The sequence below is a fragment of the Octopus bimaculoides genome, chromosome 8 (assembly GCF_046866305.1).
Source record: "Octopus bimaculoides isolate indiv1 chromosome 8, ASM4686630v1, whole genome shotgun sequence".
NCBI lineage: Eukaryota > Metazoa > Mollusca > Cephalopoda > Octopoda > Octopodidae > Octopus > Octopus bimaculoides.
The window spans coordinates 72879113-72895309 of NC_142935.1; the positions used below are offsets into that span (position 1 = coordinate 72879113).

General features: G+C 36.9%; 1 protein-coding gene across 2 annotated transcripts in view; it reads right to left on the reverse strand.

The window, feature by feature from the left end:
* LOC106876367 (atrial natriuretic peptide receptor 3) overlaps nucleotides 1-16197 on the reverse strand; it is a 636698-nt gene that overhangs the window by 543988 nt on the left and 76513 nt on the right. The window lies entirely within an intron of this gene.

Consider the following 16197-nt stretch of genomic DNA (forward strand, 5'->3'; position numbering starts at 1 on the left):
ACAGCATGTGACAACATGTTACCCATAAAACAATAATAGGAACAAAGTATAATACAATACATAGATAAACAAATGGAATTAAATACTACATACGTTAACAAAATTTAATTAAACACATTAAAAAAAAAAAAAAAACACACACACACACACACACACACACACACATGAACATATAAATAAATAAAAACTAATACAAATGAACACGTATTAACAGAGAATATAGGTGATACAGACACTCCCCATACACACATGCACTTACAAAAGACACAGACACATTGAAGGACACGCATGCGTAGACACATACAATAGGAATACAAAATACAAAATGGCTGATAGTTAGCAAGGTGAGACACACATAAGAAAGAAGGAAACAAAGGACCACTGATGAGGTCACAGAAGTGTGACGAAAGAACTCTGGCCGAAATAAGATTAAGATTAAGATTAATGTAATATAAAGCTGAAAAAAAAAAAAAATTAACACCAAATATACAGTGCGTGTGTTTTTATTGGCTAAACTGGCAATATGACCATCCCCAAGTACAACAATATATATATATATATATATATATATATATATATATATATATATATATATATATATATATATATAACATGTATGTATGCATGTGCGTATACTTCTGGGAACAAGCATCATCTTTAGGCGTTCATTTCGATGAAGAGATTACGTCATGCATTTAGTTTTATTAGTCTAGAATAATTAAGATTATATAGACAACACAAATACCTACTCTACTAAAAGGTTAGTAAACCTCAACAATTAGTTGTAACTTAGTACCCACAAACATAACATTCACAAAATACTCAGTTTAAAATTTCTTAATAGAATTCTAAAAACATCAACTCCGGTTCAACACCAGCCCGACCTTTACAGTTTTGACTGATTGATTCCTTAACAAAACGTCTTCTGTGAAACCTAAAACACAAGTGAACTCAACTTTCTATAAAATAATATCGTGACCTGAATTCGACATATTTGTTTACATCTTTAGTTTTATGCCTGTATGATACTTAGACGATAAGATGATTCAAAATCATATATATATGTGTGAGTGGGTGTATAGTTAAAATTTACATAAAAGACGAAGACAGTGTATTAGTTAATGCTCGTGAAAAATGGAAAAGTTAATGCTCGTGAAAAATGGAAAAACTGTGTTGAATTCAGCGGTCCAACATGGTGGGATGTGTGTGTGTGTGTGTGTGTGTTTGTGTGTGTGTGCGTGTGTGTGCGTGTGTGTGCGTGCGTTATATAAAATGTGAAAACAAAGCCAAGGCTGTGGGGAATTTATAAGACATAAAGCGAAAGGTAGTCTTACAGCTGTTTCTGGGATATTAGAGATATCTCTTCATCAGAAACAACATGAGAGAGTTAACTAGAGGGAAATAATAGGGTTCAGTATAAGGAATTATTTTGGAAAAGGATGGATATAGGAAGTATAAAGGGAAATAAGAGAATAAAATTTAACATATATGTAGTATGTTACAGTTGCAGTTCCATTATCCAAGGAAATTGCTGTGTAGAATGGGTAGATATGCTTCCTTTCCATGGCACGTAGATTCCAAATCAACTCCTTATATTGAAGTCTACTATTTCCCTCTAGTTAACTCCCTCATACCGTCTCCGATGAAGGGATATCTCTAATATTCCAGAAACAGCTGTAAGATTACTTTTCTCTTTATACTGCCTTGGCTTTGTTGTATCATTTTATCTATGCTCATACAGGACCCGATTTAGACTCCTTACTCGTATTATCATCATCAAACTGAGAGTCAAACTACGGTCCTCACGTAGCACTTACATAGCCTTACCTGCCATCTTGGACCTTCCGGATACTAATCTCTCTCATATATATATATATTTATACTTGCATATATTTATACAAACCATGTACATCTTTTATATATACTTGTGCGTATGTATAGCTATGGAAATACAATATGTGCGCGCACACACACAAGCACAAACACACACACACACACACACACACACACACACACACACACACACACACAGAGTTCTAAACTTTTGATGCTACTTTACTCTGCCACTGTCTCTGGTCATGCTTGGAGAAATTGTGTGTGCATGTGTGTATTTACGTTTGTGTGTGTATTTTCGTCTTTTACTAGTTTAATTTCGAGAGCGGTGGCCATGCTTGAGTACCGTTAGCGTTGCTACACTTTCACTACTTGAAACCTTTTATGCTATGTGGAATTTGGTGAATGATGGAGTTAGATGCAGCTACCTTGATGTATGTTTCCTGCTGTGAGTTAGGCTCGTCTGGAACCCTTGACGGGAAGAGATCCAGTTTTGTTCTGAATCATATAGGTCACTCAGGCGATTTGGGAGCATAATGAAGATCTGTGGACTCTAGAGATGCAATCTGTTGTAGTATCTGTTCTAGTATCCTGATAGTGAAGCTGGGATCTTTGCCACTATGCAATGGCACTCCGTGCTGCTGTTTGCATAAGCCCTTCTACGATTTGCTACTACCTCCATTTTTATATCTGTAGTGGTAAAAAATTTTACAGGTGTGCTGGCTTGCATGTGCCATAAGTGTTTGGTGGAAACACTTTTGAATTGTTCATTCAGTGTTTCACTTATCCTCATTCGGTTTCTCCAGAGGGAACCATCTTTCTAGGGGAGTAGCCCTATCCCGCAACGCACTACCATTTTAAAAGACAACCACAATAAATGATGGTAGTTTAGTGTATCCTAACATAATGCTGTATTCATAGTTGGAATTCTCATGTCTATACATCTGCTTGGTAACGTTTAACTTAGAATAAACATCCACAATATAATGACGTAATTTTTCTCTGGTTGCGTGTGTTTCATGTGAGTACGTGTGTGTGTACGTGTGTGTGAATGGTTGTGTATATGAGAGAGAGGGACAGAGAGAAAGAAAGAAAGAAAGAAAGAAAGAGACAAAGCAATCATTTCCATGTTGGTAGGCATATTAAAGTGGAGTTGCTCAAACAAACTCTATACACACGTTTTTTGAAACAGTTTCAAAATTACTTAGTAGTTTAGTAACTAGTAAGTAGTTTATAACTGCATGTTCTAAAATAATGCAATTATTCGTTACTAACATATATTTATCAACCTATATTCCTCAAGATAACCCGTACTAAGTATTTTATGTGTTCTTCACATGGCATATATCTGATGTCCATTCTTCGGTTAGCTTTATTGATGACCACATGCTGACTGGCTCCGTAAATTCGAGGAATCAAAATTATACTGCCTAGTTTCATATGAGTGAGAGAGACCGGCAGATAGGCGAACGTTGAATCATAACGTATAAGATGTCTAAATGCATCCCTGTTTGTAGAAAAGTTCTTTGCAGCCTGTAAACATATGATATGATTTCAAACCAAACGTCTGCCTTGTTGACTTGTTCAGAGCATATCACTTGAAAATTATCTAAATACAGCAATGATATATATATGTTCTATAATGTTTAGACAGTTACTTTTGTACTTTAAAATTAGGAGTGTGAAGCTGTGAGAATAATAGTACAGCCAATTTTAACTACATCGTTTTATTTATAGGAATCCGACCCAAAAAACTCCGGTTAAACTTACTGTTCTGTAAATCAATTGTCATCCCTCCTCTACAAAAAAGACCTTTCTGTACTGGTTAGTTTTATGTGTGTGTATATATATATATATATATATATATATATATATATATACAGGGGTTGGAAAAATAATGGTAACACCTAGTATCATAGCATCATAATTTTGAAATATCTATATAACCGTCAAAAGCTTGTATGTTTTTATGTTTCTATTTATTTATTATTATTGTTGCTTAATATGTCTTGCTAAAATTGCTGCTTTATCATCAGGAAAAGGTAATTAAAATTCATTAAAATGACAGATCTATCGGACTTTCAAGGAGGTCAAATTATTGGTGCTCGTATGGCAGACACTAACATAAGAAAACAGTTGAAATGTTTGGTGTATCAAAAAGTACTGTCTCAATAGTAATGACATCCTTTGAGAAAGAGGGAAAAACCTCCTCGTCGAAACAAAACTCCGGTAGAAAACCAAAACGTACAGATAGAGACCGTCGGACTCTTACACGGATTGTTAGAAAGGATCACAAAAGTACAGCTCCCAAAATTACTGCAGAGCTTAATGACTACTTCGGGAGCCCAGTTTCCACCAAAACTGTTCGCCAGAAGCTGCACAAAGCCAGATTTCACGGGAGGGCTGCAATCAGAAAACCACTAGCTTCAAAAACAAACGTTGCAAAGCGTTTACAGTGGAGTAAAACCCTATAGAATCGGTCCTTAGAGCAATGGAAGAATGTTATGTTCTCAGACGAGTCATCCTTTACCTTATTTCCAACCACTGGCTGAGTATACGTGTGGAGACAGCCAAAAGACGCATTTGACGCAGACTGTCTTCTTCCAACTGTTAACGATAGAGGAGGATTTGTGATGGTCTAGGTGGGGGGGTGGTTTGCTATATCTTGGAAATCCGCCGGTCCAATGGTTTCCTTTCATGGCAGAATTAATAGTCAAGACTATTTAAACATTTTATCTGATCAACTTCATCCTATGGTTGTGGAACTGTTTCCGGAGGGAAATGTAATCTTTCAGGATGATAATGCACCAATTCACATAGCTAAAGTTGTTACTGAATGTCACGAGGGATATTCTAGTAAAGTTGAACATCTTATCGGGCGACCACAGCCCCCAGATCTCAGTATAATTGAATATTTATGGTGCATTTTAGAAAAATAAGTAAGGAGTTGATATCCTCCACCATCATCACTACAAGAACTGGTGACTGTTTTAGCTGAAGAATGGACAAACATTCATTTGGAAACAATTCAAATTTTGTAGGAGTTCATACTTCATAGAATTCAAGCTGTAATTACTGCCAAAGTCGGTCCTACCCGATATTAAAATAAATTTGTTTGAAATTTGAAGATATTTCTGTTAATTTGTCCAACCCCTGTATATATGTGTGTGCGTATGTGTGTATGTGCGCACAAGTTGTAAAGGTGTGAGTACTGCAGTATATGTTACGTTGTAATTTGTCTTCATGTTTGCTCTGATCCAGTAGACGAATGAACATAGGCATTGAAATCGTATCCATCCCACTTTTTTATATGTATACTGACGCCAGAGGCTTCAATTGTGATTGAATCTTGGTGAACTGAATGTAAGAACATGTTTCCATTGTTGTTATATCTATTTCTTTTACACTTCAATATCCCTTTATAAAGTGTTGACAATAATTTTCAGAATTTTGATATCACAGCAACTGATGATGCGCAAGGCTAAAATCTAGTATGAGAAAACCGTGAAAGACAGAATCTAGAGCGTTGGATTACCTCATATTATAATGTTTGTTATTAACATGCAAAATGGAAAAGCAGAAAGGCATAGCTAGAGAGATAATGCACATATATGTAAATACTGATGGTTACACGAAAATGATATTAGAGGAAGATCGATTTACTGAGATGTAGATATTAGTAGTTCAAATCTTATCGAGCGTGCGAATGTATTTAATGAAAGAGATTCTATCTTAAGAAGAAGTTAAAAGCTATCGCAACAAAAAGACTTTTTCAACTGTTGTAGAACAATATCTCTGTATTATTTCGCAATGATTCATTCACATATATGCAAGTGCACACATGCACACCTGTTCTCTTTCTCCCCGTCTCTCATTCTTCCCCATCTCTCTCTCTCTCTCTCTCTCTCTCTCTCTCTCTCTCTCTCTCTCTCTCTCTCGCTCTTTCTCACCCACACAAACCTCCGGATAATAACTTAGAGCAATCAGTTTCACCATGCAAATTTTCCCTATTCTTGTGTTGAATAATTCTGAATCTTTTAAATGCAAATATCTACAAAACACAGATACCCACCCACCCACCCACCTACGTGTATCTTTTATCTCTTACTTGTTTCAAGCATTAGACTGTTGCCATGCTGGGGCACTGCCTTGAAGAATTTTTGGCCGAATGTATCTACCCCCAGTACTTAGCTTCTTTGTTTGTTTTTTTTTGCTGTTAATCCTGGTTCTTATTCTATCGGACTCTTTTGCCGAACGTTTCGGTACGGGGACGTAAACACACCATCACCGGTTGTCAAATCAAGTGATGGTGGCGGATATACACAGACAGGAATAAACACACTCACACATGCACACACACTTACACGCACACACACAAATATATATAAGACGGGCTTCTTTCATTTTCTATATTTCTTACCACACAGCCATGCATGCATCTTACATCTTATAAAAGTACACACACACACACACACACACACACACACACAAACACACACACACACACACACACACACAAACACACACAAACACACGCATATATAAATGTCACCGAAGCGACTAAGGGCATGAGAGAGCACCAGCATTGCTAGAAGTAAGAGTCAAAGCAACTCATAACGACGGAAAGCACTTATTTTATGACTGACAAGGGAGGCGATCTCCCTACAGCACCCGGGGCATAGCCAGATCACCGTGATTTCGAATTTGATTGACGCTTGTCAGTGGCTCTTGCCCGGCTGCCTAGGGTTAAGCTAGCTCGCCTTGTCAGTTTATAAGGATTATCGTAGAAATCGTACGCTGATTTCATAAATAGTGAAAGTGAAAATTATAAATGATAAAGGTGGCTTATTCACAATTTACAACCGAAAAGCAGAAGTATAGACGCCACTTAAGTGACTAAAGGCCCTAGACAGTACCAGAATTGCTAGAAATAAGAGTCATCACAAGTCTTAGCCACGAGACGAGGACAGGTGAGGGAACAACAAGCAGACGTGTTAGTTTGATGCTCGGGTAGAATGGAAATGTCTCTGACGTTTCGAGTCTACGCTCTTCGACAGAAATGGTTGAGAAGAAAAAAATGGAGAATGAAAAACATGGGTAGGGATTAACGGTTCAACACGCACACACGCACACACACATATATATGTATGTATTTCTCTCTCTCCCTCTCTCTCTCTCTCCTTCTCTCTCTCTCCCTCTCTCTCTCTCTCCTTCTCTCTCTCTCCCCCTCTCTCTCTCTCTCTCTCTCTCTCTCTCTCTCTCTCTCTCTATATATATATATATATATATATATATATCAAAAAAGGATAAAACTCTTTTACAAGAATTTTATCAAGAAGCCAGTGTGTACAAAAATTCATAAGGTACTAAATGTGGTTATTTTGAGAAGTCCACTGTGTGGCGTTATTATTTTTATATAAATAAATATATATATATATATATATATATATATATATATATATATACAATGTTAATTCTCTAAATGAAGTATTAACAGTAACTGCACGATAAAGTGTAGTATATTGCCACTTAAGTGTGGCTGACCCCTAGGGGTGGATGTTACTATTGCTTTTAGCCCCAGGAGGACATCTCCTCCAGCTGGCTTATCGACACACGACTGTGTCCTGTTTGCCAAGGGAAGTTATCCCTCTCACCATGATCTGTAGCACGAACGGATCCGGATTTCAGGGTTATTTCCCTTCGTCGGCGTTCGACAGCCACTGACCTAACCCTGAAATCCGGATCCGTTCGTGCTACATCCACCCCTAGGGGTCAGCCACACTTAAGTGGCAATATACTACACTATATATATATATATATATATATATATATATATATATATACATTTACATGAAGAGAGAAGAGTAGTAACTACAATTTCGATGTGTCAACAGTTGGAACCCTGTTTGTAGTTCTTTCACCTCGTCTTTGAACTGTCATTAATTTTGCGCCATAAATGTGCGTGTGAGTGAGTGTGTGTGTGTGTGTGTATGTGTGTGTATGTGTGTGTGTGTGTGTGTGTGTGTGTGTGTATGTGTGTGTTGCATGCGTGTGTGTGTTGTGCGTGTTTGTATGTGTGTCTGTGTAAATGATGTGCGGGGGATAACTACCACCAAATCATGGAGGTGAACGCGTGCCTAGGAGTTTAAGTACTAAAAATACCTCCACTCACACCAAAAGTCAGATACATTGTGCTACGTTAAGAGTCTATAGCAATATAAATCATAGCAAGGAGGGAGTAAAAAAAGACAATATTTCTACGGATAAGGCCTACCATCACGAGCAAAGAAACTACTGATACATTGAGAACTGCTAGAAACTGGAAAATGTCAACACGAATCATTGTCCCCAAACTTCTGGCTGTGATCACTTGTAGCTGTGATCACATATCTAATGAAATGATAGGTGGACAAAATTTTAGAAGGACCGCTTTTCTATATGAACATCTCACTCAGGCATATGCGGGAATGAAAGTAATCTACATGCATATTGGCAAGTCGTATAGGTTAAGTGATATCTTTTAGATTAGGTAAGGGTAGCATATGGTATCATGTTTTACTTGTAAGGCTAAGGACGAGATGAACAAACAAGCAATGTGGGAGTGTCACACGTGTGCCCATCGACTAATGTCGTTACACTTGGAACAAAGAAATCAATCGGCAATCATTTTAAGGGACATTGGTGACGATGGTGACCTCTGGTTTGCAGCTGCTTCAATAGAGAATAATGTGTATATGGTCGTCAGAGTTTGTTGTACTCTAGAGTGGAATGATGAGCCTCAGCAGCGCACATGTGACTGTAAATGTCACTTAAGGGCTTGCGCATCAAAAGAATAGGGAGGAAAAAACATGTAACACCCGCTAAAGTTGGTCACGGAGTCCGCTTGTCTTTTCGCACGAAATGGCACAAATAATGAAACGTAGATTTATCAGACCAGTAAGCCAATTAAATTTTTATCCCAGGCATACCTAACAGCACAACCCCATCATCTTGCGACGATGAAGAACTGATGGGGACGAGCAGGAACAACAGGTTCCTAGAGACAGAGAGGAAGGCAATAAAAAGGTACATGATGACTCATAAATAGAACACATTTCAAGAGGTGACATGTTAAACATTTAAGGATCTTATTTCTTCCTCTCTCCTACGTTGCAGTGAAATTCACAGTTCATCGTACAACAAAGAACAGATGGAAGACAGAAACTATCCAATTACCTTTGAGATAAATTCATAGCTGACTGGTGAGGTGATGGTCTCCGATTACGTGAGGACTTCGAAAATAAATGACGACCGAAGAATAATGTTCTGATGAACTTTGCATGAACCATGATCAGGACGTATTTTCGTCACAAACCATAAACTGCCAACGGTTATTCTTTTCATGGGTATATATGTGAACTGCCAAACCGGAAAAAAGATGGTCGTGTGACACAATAAGTGTCATTCAGGCGAACGTTTCTCACCCGTGTGTAGGTGAGTTACCTTACTAAAGTGCCATATTTGTTTTGTTTATATTGATATCCTGTCTTAATGTCTTATGTTCATACCTCATTTTGTTTTAAAATAATATCTGTTTTAAACAACTTCATTATATAACGTATCATTTCTTCGTTTCTGCACAACGGCCTTCACTATGTTCACAAGGTTTGTCGCCCCTTGCGTAATATTTTATTTGTACTTATGCGTAGATACTTGTGGTGAATCCTCCTCCTCCTCCTCCTCCTCCTCCTCGTCATCGTCGTCGTCGTCGAAGTTTAAACACTATTTTATAGACGTTCAAATGTTTTGTATTTTGTTCGATACTTGTTCTGATTAATGAGCTGCATAAATGATAATTAGTTGGTTATTAATGCAAAAATAAGTTCGTGTAATGAAGACCATGTGAGGACAAAACTATGACGAACACCAGCTAACAAGCTAGCTGCCCCTTCCGGCTATACACACAGGGATTAGGGAACACCACTAATGAATAACTAATGATCACGAGATGTGTATGTGTGTGTATGTGTGTGCACGTGTGTGTGCTTGTGTGTATGTGAATGTTCGTGTGTCTGTGTGAGTTTGTGCGTGTGTAGATGTCCATATAATTTTATATGCGAGTATGGTGACTCTTCTAATACATAGAGAGTTATTTAGTATAGTCAATTGTTCGAGCGTGATTCTTCTTAACCGTTTAGACGTACGATAGAACATATTAATCAAACGAATTATATATGCATGTCTATTATATGTATGTGTGTGTGTGTGTGTGTGCGTGTGTGTATATATATACAGAGAGAGAGATAGATAGATAGATAGACAGATAGATATGTGCATAGATACATATATACACACATACGCACACTAGACATGCATACATGCACATACATATATAAATCTATCAATGCATGTATCTATTTATCTACACACACACACACACACACACACACACACACACACACACATATATATATATATATATATATATATATATATATATATATATATATATATATATATATATATATATATATATATATATATATATATACATGCACACACGCATACACATACACACGCATGTATCTGTGTATCGGTATTTCGCAACATTGTTATTAACAAGTGAATATCTATAATATATTACAATACATTCAATAATAATGTATTTATATATATGTGGGACTATCATTGTAATCTAGTAACTATAAGACCTACTATTTCTGATGTACTGCATATCTCTAGCAATGACACAATCACTACTAGAAACCTTGTAAATTCTCTGTTACCCATAAACTCTTTCTATTTGAGCCAATGTACATATGAGTGGTTGGATGCCTGTATGCATGCGGCTATGAGAGCATTAGTTTGTGTGTATGTCAGATGAGTTTTCGCTGATGTCTGTGTTTCTGATGTGGTGAGTGATTATGCATGAACCACTACAAATAATTTCTAACCGTTAACACAGATTGCTGAAACACAAGTAAACCAACCACGAAGTAATTTGGTACTCAGTTCTTCAAAACAGAAAACTAATATTTGAAGAAATGACGAAGAGTTTTGGGAAATTTCCAATGTTACAATCAGAGGAAGGGAAGAGGAAAAGGGGGAAAGAGAGAAAGATAGGGAGGGTAAGGGAGTGGATAGTCGAGATTCTGATTTTAGTGGAACCAAATGAGCTGCCGTGTGTCTTGTAAGTTGTTCGATCTATTGATATTGCAGTCCAACCTTTCATCACACTTCTTTTGTCAAGTATTCGTCCTTGATTCAATGAAAAATACTTCCAAGAGATTCATTAGTTCCTGACACAGAATTAATGAAACATGGGCAGCGAAAAAACAAAAAAAAACGAAGAAACGAAAAGAAAAGTATACGAAGAAAACCATTGTATTGTTCAGATTTTTTCTTGATGTTAATGTTTCGCCAGCTGCTTCCGATGCAAAGCTATTACTATAACTACTGCTAGTAGTGGTGGCAGTAGCAACCGTTAGTAATTGTAAAAATAGTAGCTACAATACAAACGCACAAGTATGTAGAAGATAGGAAATAGTTGATGGAATAGAGCCATGTCTACTACTGATGCTAACTTTCTGTTGTTAGGAAAAATGAAATATTAAAGACAACGTGTGAGTTATGAATATAATTATACTGAACTGTATGACTGATTTAGTTTCTCCTAGTTGAAAAGTGTTACCACTAACAAAAACACCACAGAAATAATAATTTCAATTATAGGCACATTGTCTGAAATTTGGTGACAATGGAGCTAGTCTATCACATCTACACAAAAGTTCAACTTGTACTTATTTTACCAATTCCGAAAGGATGAAAAGCAAAGTCCACCTCGTCAGAATTAGATCTCAGAAGGCAATGGCAGACGAAATGTTGCTAAGCACTTTTCCCGGCTATATAATGGTTTTGCTAGTTCACCGCAATAATAATAATCATTTCTACAATAGTCATAAAGCCTCAAAGTTGTGGGGAGGGGATAAGTCGATCACATCGACGCCAGAATTTTACTGGTACTTGATTTATCGATCTCGATAGGATAAAAAGCAAAGTCGACTTCGCCGAAATTTGAAATTAGAACGTAAAGAAGGGCGAAATACTGCTAAGTATTTTACCCGGTGTGCTAACGATTATGTCTGCTCGCTGCAATAATAGTTATCATTATTTCTACTCTAGGCACAAGGGCTTGAAAATTTTGAGGGAAGGGATCAGTCGATTATATCAAACCCAGTGCGTAGTTACGCACTGGTACTTATTTCATCGACGCCGAAAGGGTGAAAGAGAAAGACGACCTCGGCGGAATTTGAACTCAGAACGCAGTGGCAGACGAAATACCTATTTCTTTACTGCCCACAACGGGCTACACACAGAGGGGACAAACAAGGACAGACAAACGGATTAAGTCGATTATATCGACCCCAGTGCGTAACTGGTACTTAATTTATCGACCTTGAAAGAATGAAAGGCAAAGTCGACATCGGCGGAATTTGAACTCAGAACGCAGTGGCAGACGAAATACCGCTAAGCATTTCGCCCGGGGTGCCAACGATTCTTCCAGCACGCTGCCTTGATGATGATGATAATAATAATAATAATAATAATAATAATAATAATAATAATAATAATAATAATAATAATAATACCCGGATGCAGTACCAGGCAGTGGCTCTCATAGTTTCTGATCTTAATTGATTGGAAGTATTATCCTGTACATTGTTGTATCTTGGTATAAAAGATGGGCTACAGCAAATATTCTGCTCAATACCACAGATTTGCTTGTCAGTTGTTTGACCGTAACTAGTTGAGCATGCCCCTTGGTGGCTGACGATATGTGCATCTCTGATCATGAGCAGAAGTAGTGGGGGAGCATCATAGCCATGTGTTGAGAGGAATTCTTTGGGGTTTGAATAACTCACCTTTGGAAACATGGGTGTTTTACTCAACATCCTTAAACAAACCTTATTCAGAGACCTTTTGAGCGGGATGGGCTACTCGACCTGAAGAAAATTCTAACTGGTTCCCACTTGCGAGGTCATGCGCTGTTTATCTTGATCTGAGATCACCATGTCAGGCACATATGGTTGTGATGTATGTGCCTGGTGTACCCTTATCAGACGGGTAGTCATGTTGGGTATAATAGGCTTCGTATATTTTACCCCAGTGTCACTTTGATGGCATACACTGTTCTCTCACTCAATAATAATAATAATAACAACAACAACAACAACAACAAAAACAACAACTACAACAACAATAATAGTAATGATAATCTTTTCTACTATAGGCACAAGGCCTGAATTTGGTGGATTAGTGCGACCCCAAAACGCAAGTAGTACTTAATTTATCGATCTGGAAGGATGAAAGGCAAAGTCGACCTCGACGGAATTCGAACTAAGAACGTAGTGGTAGACGAAATAACGCTAAGCATTTCGCCCGGTGTGCTAATGATTCTGCTAGTTCGCCGTTTTCAATAATGATAATAATGCGACAAAACAATAGACCATCTTGTCCTGGGATGTCTGTGCTGATACCAAACGAATATAAAAATCACCCGATAAGGTAGGACAGTATTTTCATTGGAAAATATGTAAACACTACAAAATCAGCAGTGATGCTTACTGGTATGAACCTCCCCGCGTGTCGTTGAAAGTAAAAATGTCACTATTCTCTGGGATTTGCCAGTCAAAACTGACAGAACGATCCAGGCCACTCGACCAGGCATGATTATTAAAGACAGGGAAGAAAATAATTGTAGATTAATAGATGTAAGCGTTTCCACTGATGAAAATATATCTGTAAAGGAATTTGAAATATCAAGTAAATATAATGAGCTGGAAATTCAAATACAAAAGATATGGAATCTTAAAGCGAAAACTTCCTTTTATTGTAGGTACCCTAGGTATGATAAAAAAAAGTAATGTCAGAAACATCTAGATAAAATCATAGGAGAAACATGTCTCAGAGAAATTCAAAAGATTGTGCTGACAAGTACTGCCCACGTCCTTAGAAAAACTATATCCATTTAAATGTCTGTGTTGTATTACATGAAGATATTTTGCTACTGCCCTTACCACTTGCGCTCCCCAAGATTCCAGTCATACGGAAACATATCTTATTCTTCACTCGCCCCAAGACGCTGAGTGCGTCTCGGCACGTGATTGTAAAAAAACATGCCGATTAAAAGTGAATAATAATAATAATAATAATAATAATAATAATAATAATAAAAATAATAATAATAATAATAATGATGATGATGATGATGATGATGATAATAACAAATGATAAACAGCTGGAAACACTACTACAGAGAGTACATGGATTTACCAAAGAAATGGATATGAAATTTGGATTAGTAAAAATGTGCCAAAGCAAACCTGAAAAGAGGAAAACTAGTTAAGAGTAGCAATATCACACCAAATAAAGCCAATAAAATAAGAGAATTTGACCAAAGCCAGACATACAAATATTTAGGAATCAACGGACTAGATAGGATACAACACACACAAATGAAAGAGAAAATAAAGAAAGAATACTATAGAGGAGTTAGATCAATACTAAAAACAGAGCTCAATGCTAAAAACAAGATAATAGGTATTAACACTTTAGCGGTTCCAGTTATAAGTTACAGCTACAATATTCTTAACTGGACACTAAACGAACTAAAGAAAATAGACAGTAAAACAAGAAACATAATGACAGGATCTAGGATGTACCACACAAAATCTGACATAGGCTATATATACAACGTACAGAAGGTGGGAGAGGCCTTATACAGCTGGAAAACTATTATAAAATAACCACCATAGGACTGCAAAAATACCTACTTCAGAAGCAAGGAAAACTAATACAAATAGCCACAAAACACGAGCAAAACAAAAAAACAGTTTTCAGTATTTAAGGAAGCTGACAAATACAAACAAGAAATCATACTACCTAACAAATACGAAAACGAAGAAGAAGAAACAACAAAAGCTATAAAACAAATGAAAACGAAACTAAAATTAGAACAACAACGGACCATGATAAAACGATGGCAAGAAAAGTCCCTACATGGCAAATACTGGGCTAAACTAAATGCAAAAGAAATAGACAGAGAAAAATCCCAGCAATGGTTGAGAAGCTCAGGACTCAAAGCAGAGACTGAAAGATTTTTAATTGCTGCACAAGACCAAAGCCTCCCCACTAGAAATTACCAAAAACATATAATGAAAAGAAACATAACAAGTATCTGCAGAATATTTGGCGATGGACAAGAAACAATAAATCATATTATCTCTGGCTGCCCAGTCCTGGCTAAGAAGGAATATATTCACAGACACGACAGAGCTGGGACTTACATACACTGGAAGCTATGCCAACACTATGGAATAACAACAGAAAAAAGATGGTATAGGCACACGCCAGAAAAGGTAATAGAAAACGAGAAAGCAACCATACTCTGGGATATACTAATGCACACAGATAGAGAAATTAAGGCAAATAGGCCAGATATAGTTATCAGTGATCCTGAAGGGAAAAAAAGCTTTCTAACTGATGTATCAATACCAGCAGATGACAACGTTTACCTAAAAGAAATTGAGAAACTTTCAAAATACAAACACCTGGAAATAGAAGTAACTCGAATGTGAAATCTAAAAACAGAAACAATTCCTATCATAGTAGGTGCCTTAGGTATGATAAAAAATATTCAGACAAATACACAACAAAACACCAGGACTTAAAAGTATATATGTAACATACAGAAAATTGCACTACTGGGCACTGCACACATCCTACGCAAAACACTTTCAATAAAGTAACAATAAGAGCATCACAGCAAACCACAGCACATACCCAAGGCGCACAGAGCCGTGCTCGGTGGTGAAGAGAAAGCACGCTACAAAAATAAAACTACTGAATAATAACAATAATAACAATAATAATAATAATAATAAAAATAATCATAATAATAATAATAATAATAAGAAGAAGAATAATAATAATAAGAAGAAGAAGAAGAAGAAGAAGAAGAAGAAAAAGAAGAAGCTCCAGGTTAATTAATAACATGGACGTGCATTAAGAAGCTCTCTTCACAAAATTGATGCGATGAAAGGACAACTTCACAATGTAACGGTGGGAAAAGTTCTGTCAAAGCTTATGAACTAAAAAAAATCGGAAAGAGTTTTGTTATTTAGTGTAGTTTCTTTCTTAAATGTGGGAAAGCATCACTTTCACAGTAAGTACGTAAATTGAATAATTACCTTTACATTCAATTGTCCATGCATCTACGTCCATATGGAGAATCATTAGCACGCCGGGCGAAATACTTAGCGGTATTTCGTCTGCCGTTACGTTCTGACACCAACACCGGTTGCCAAGCAGTGATGGTGGGACAAA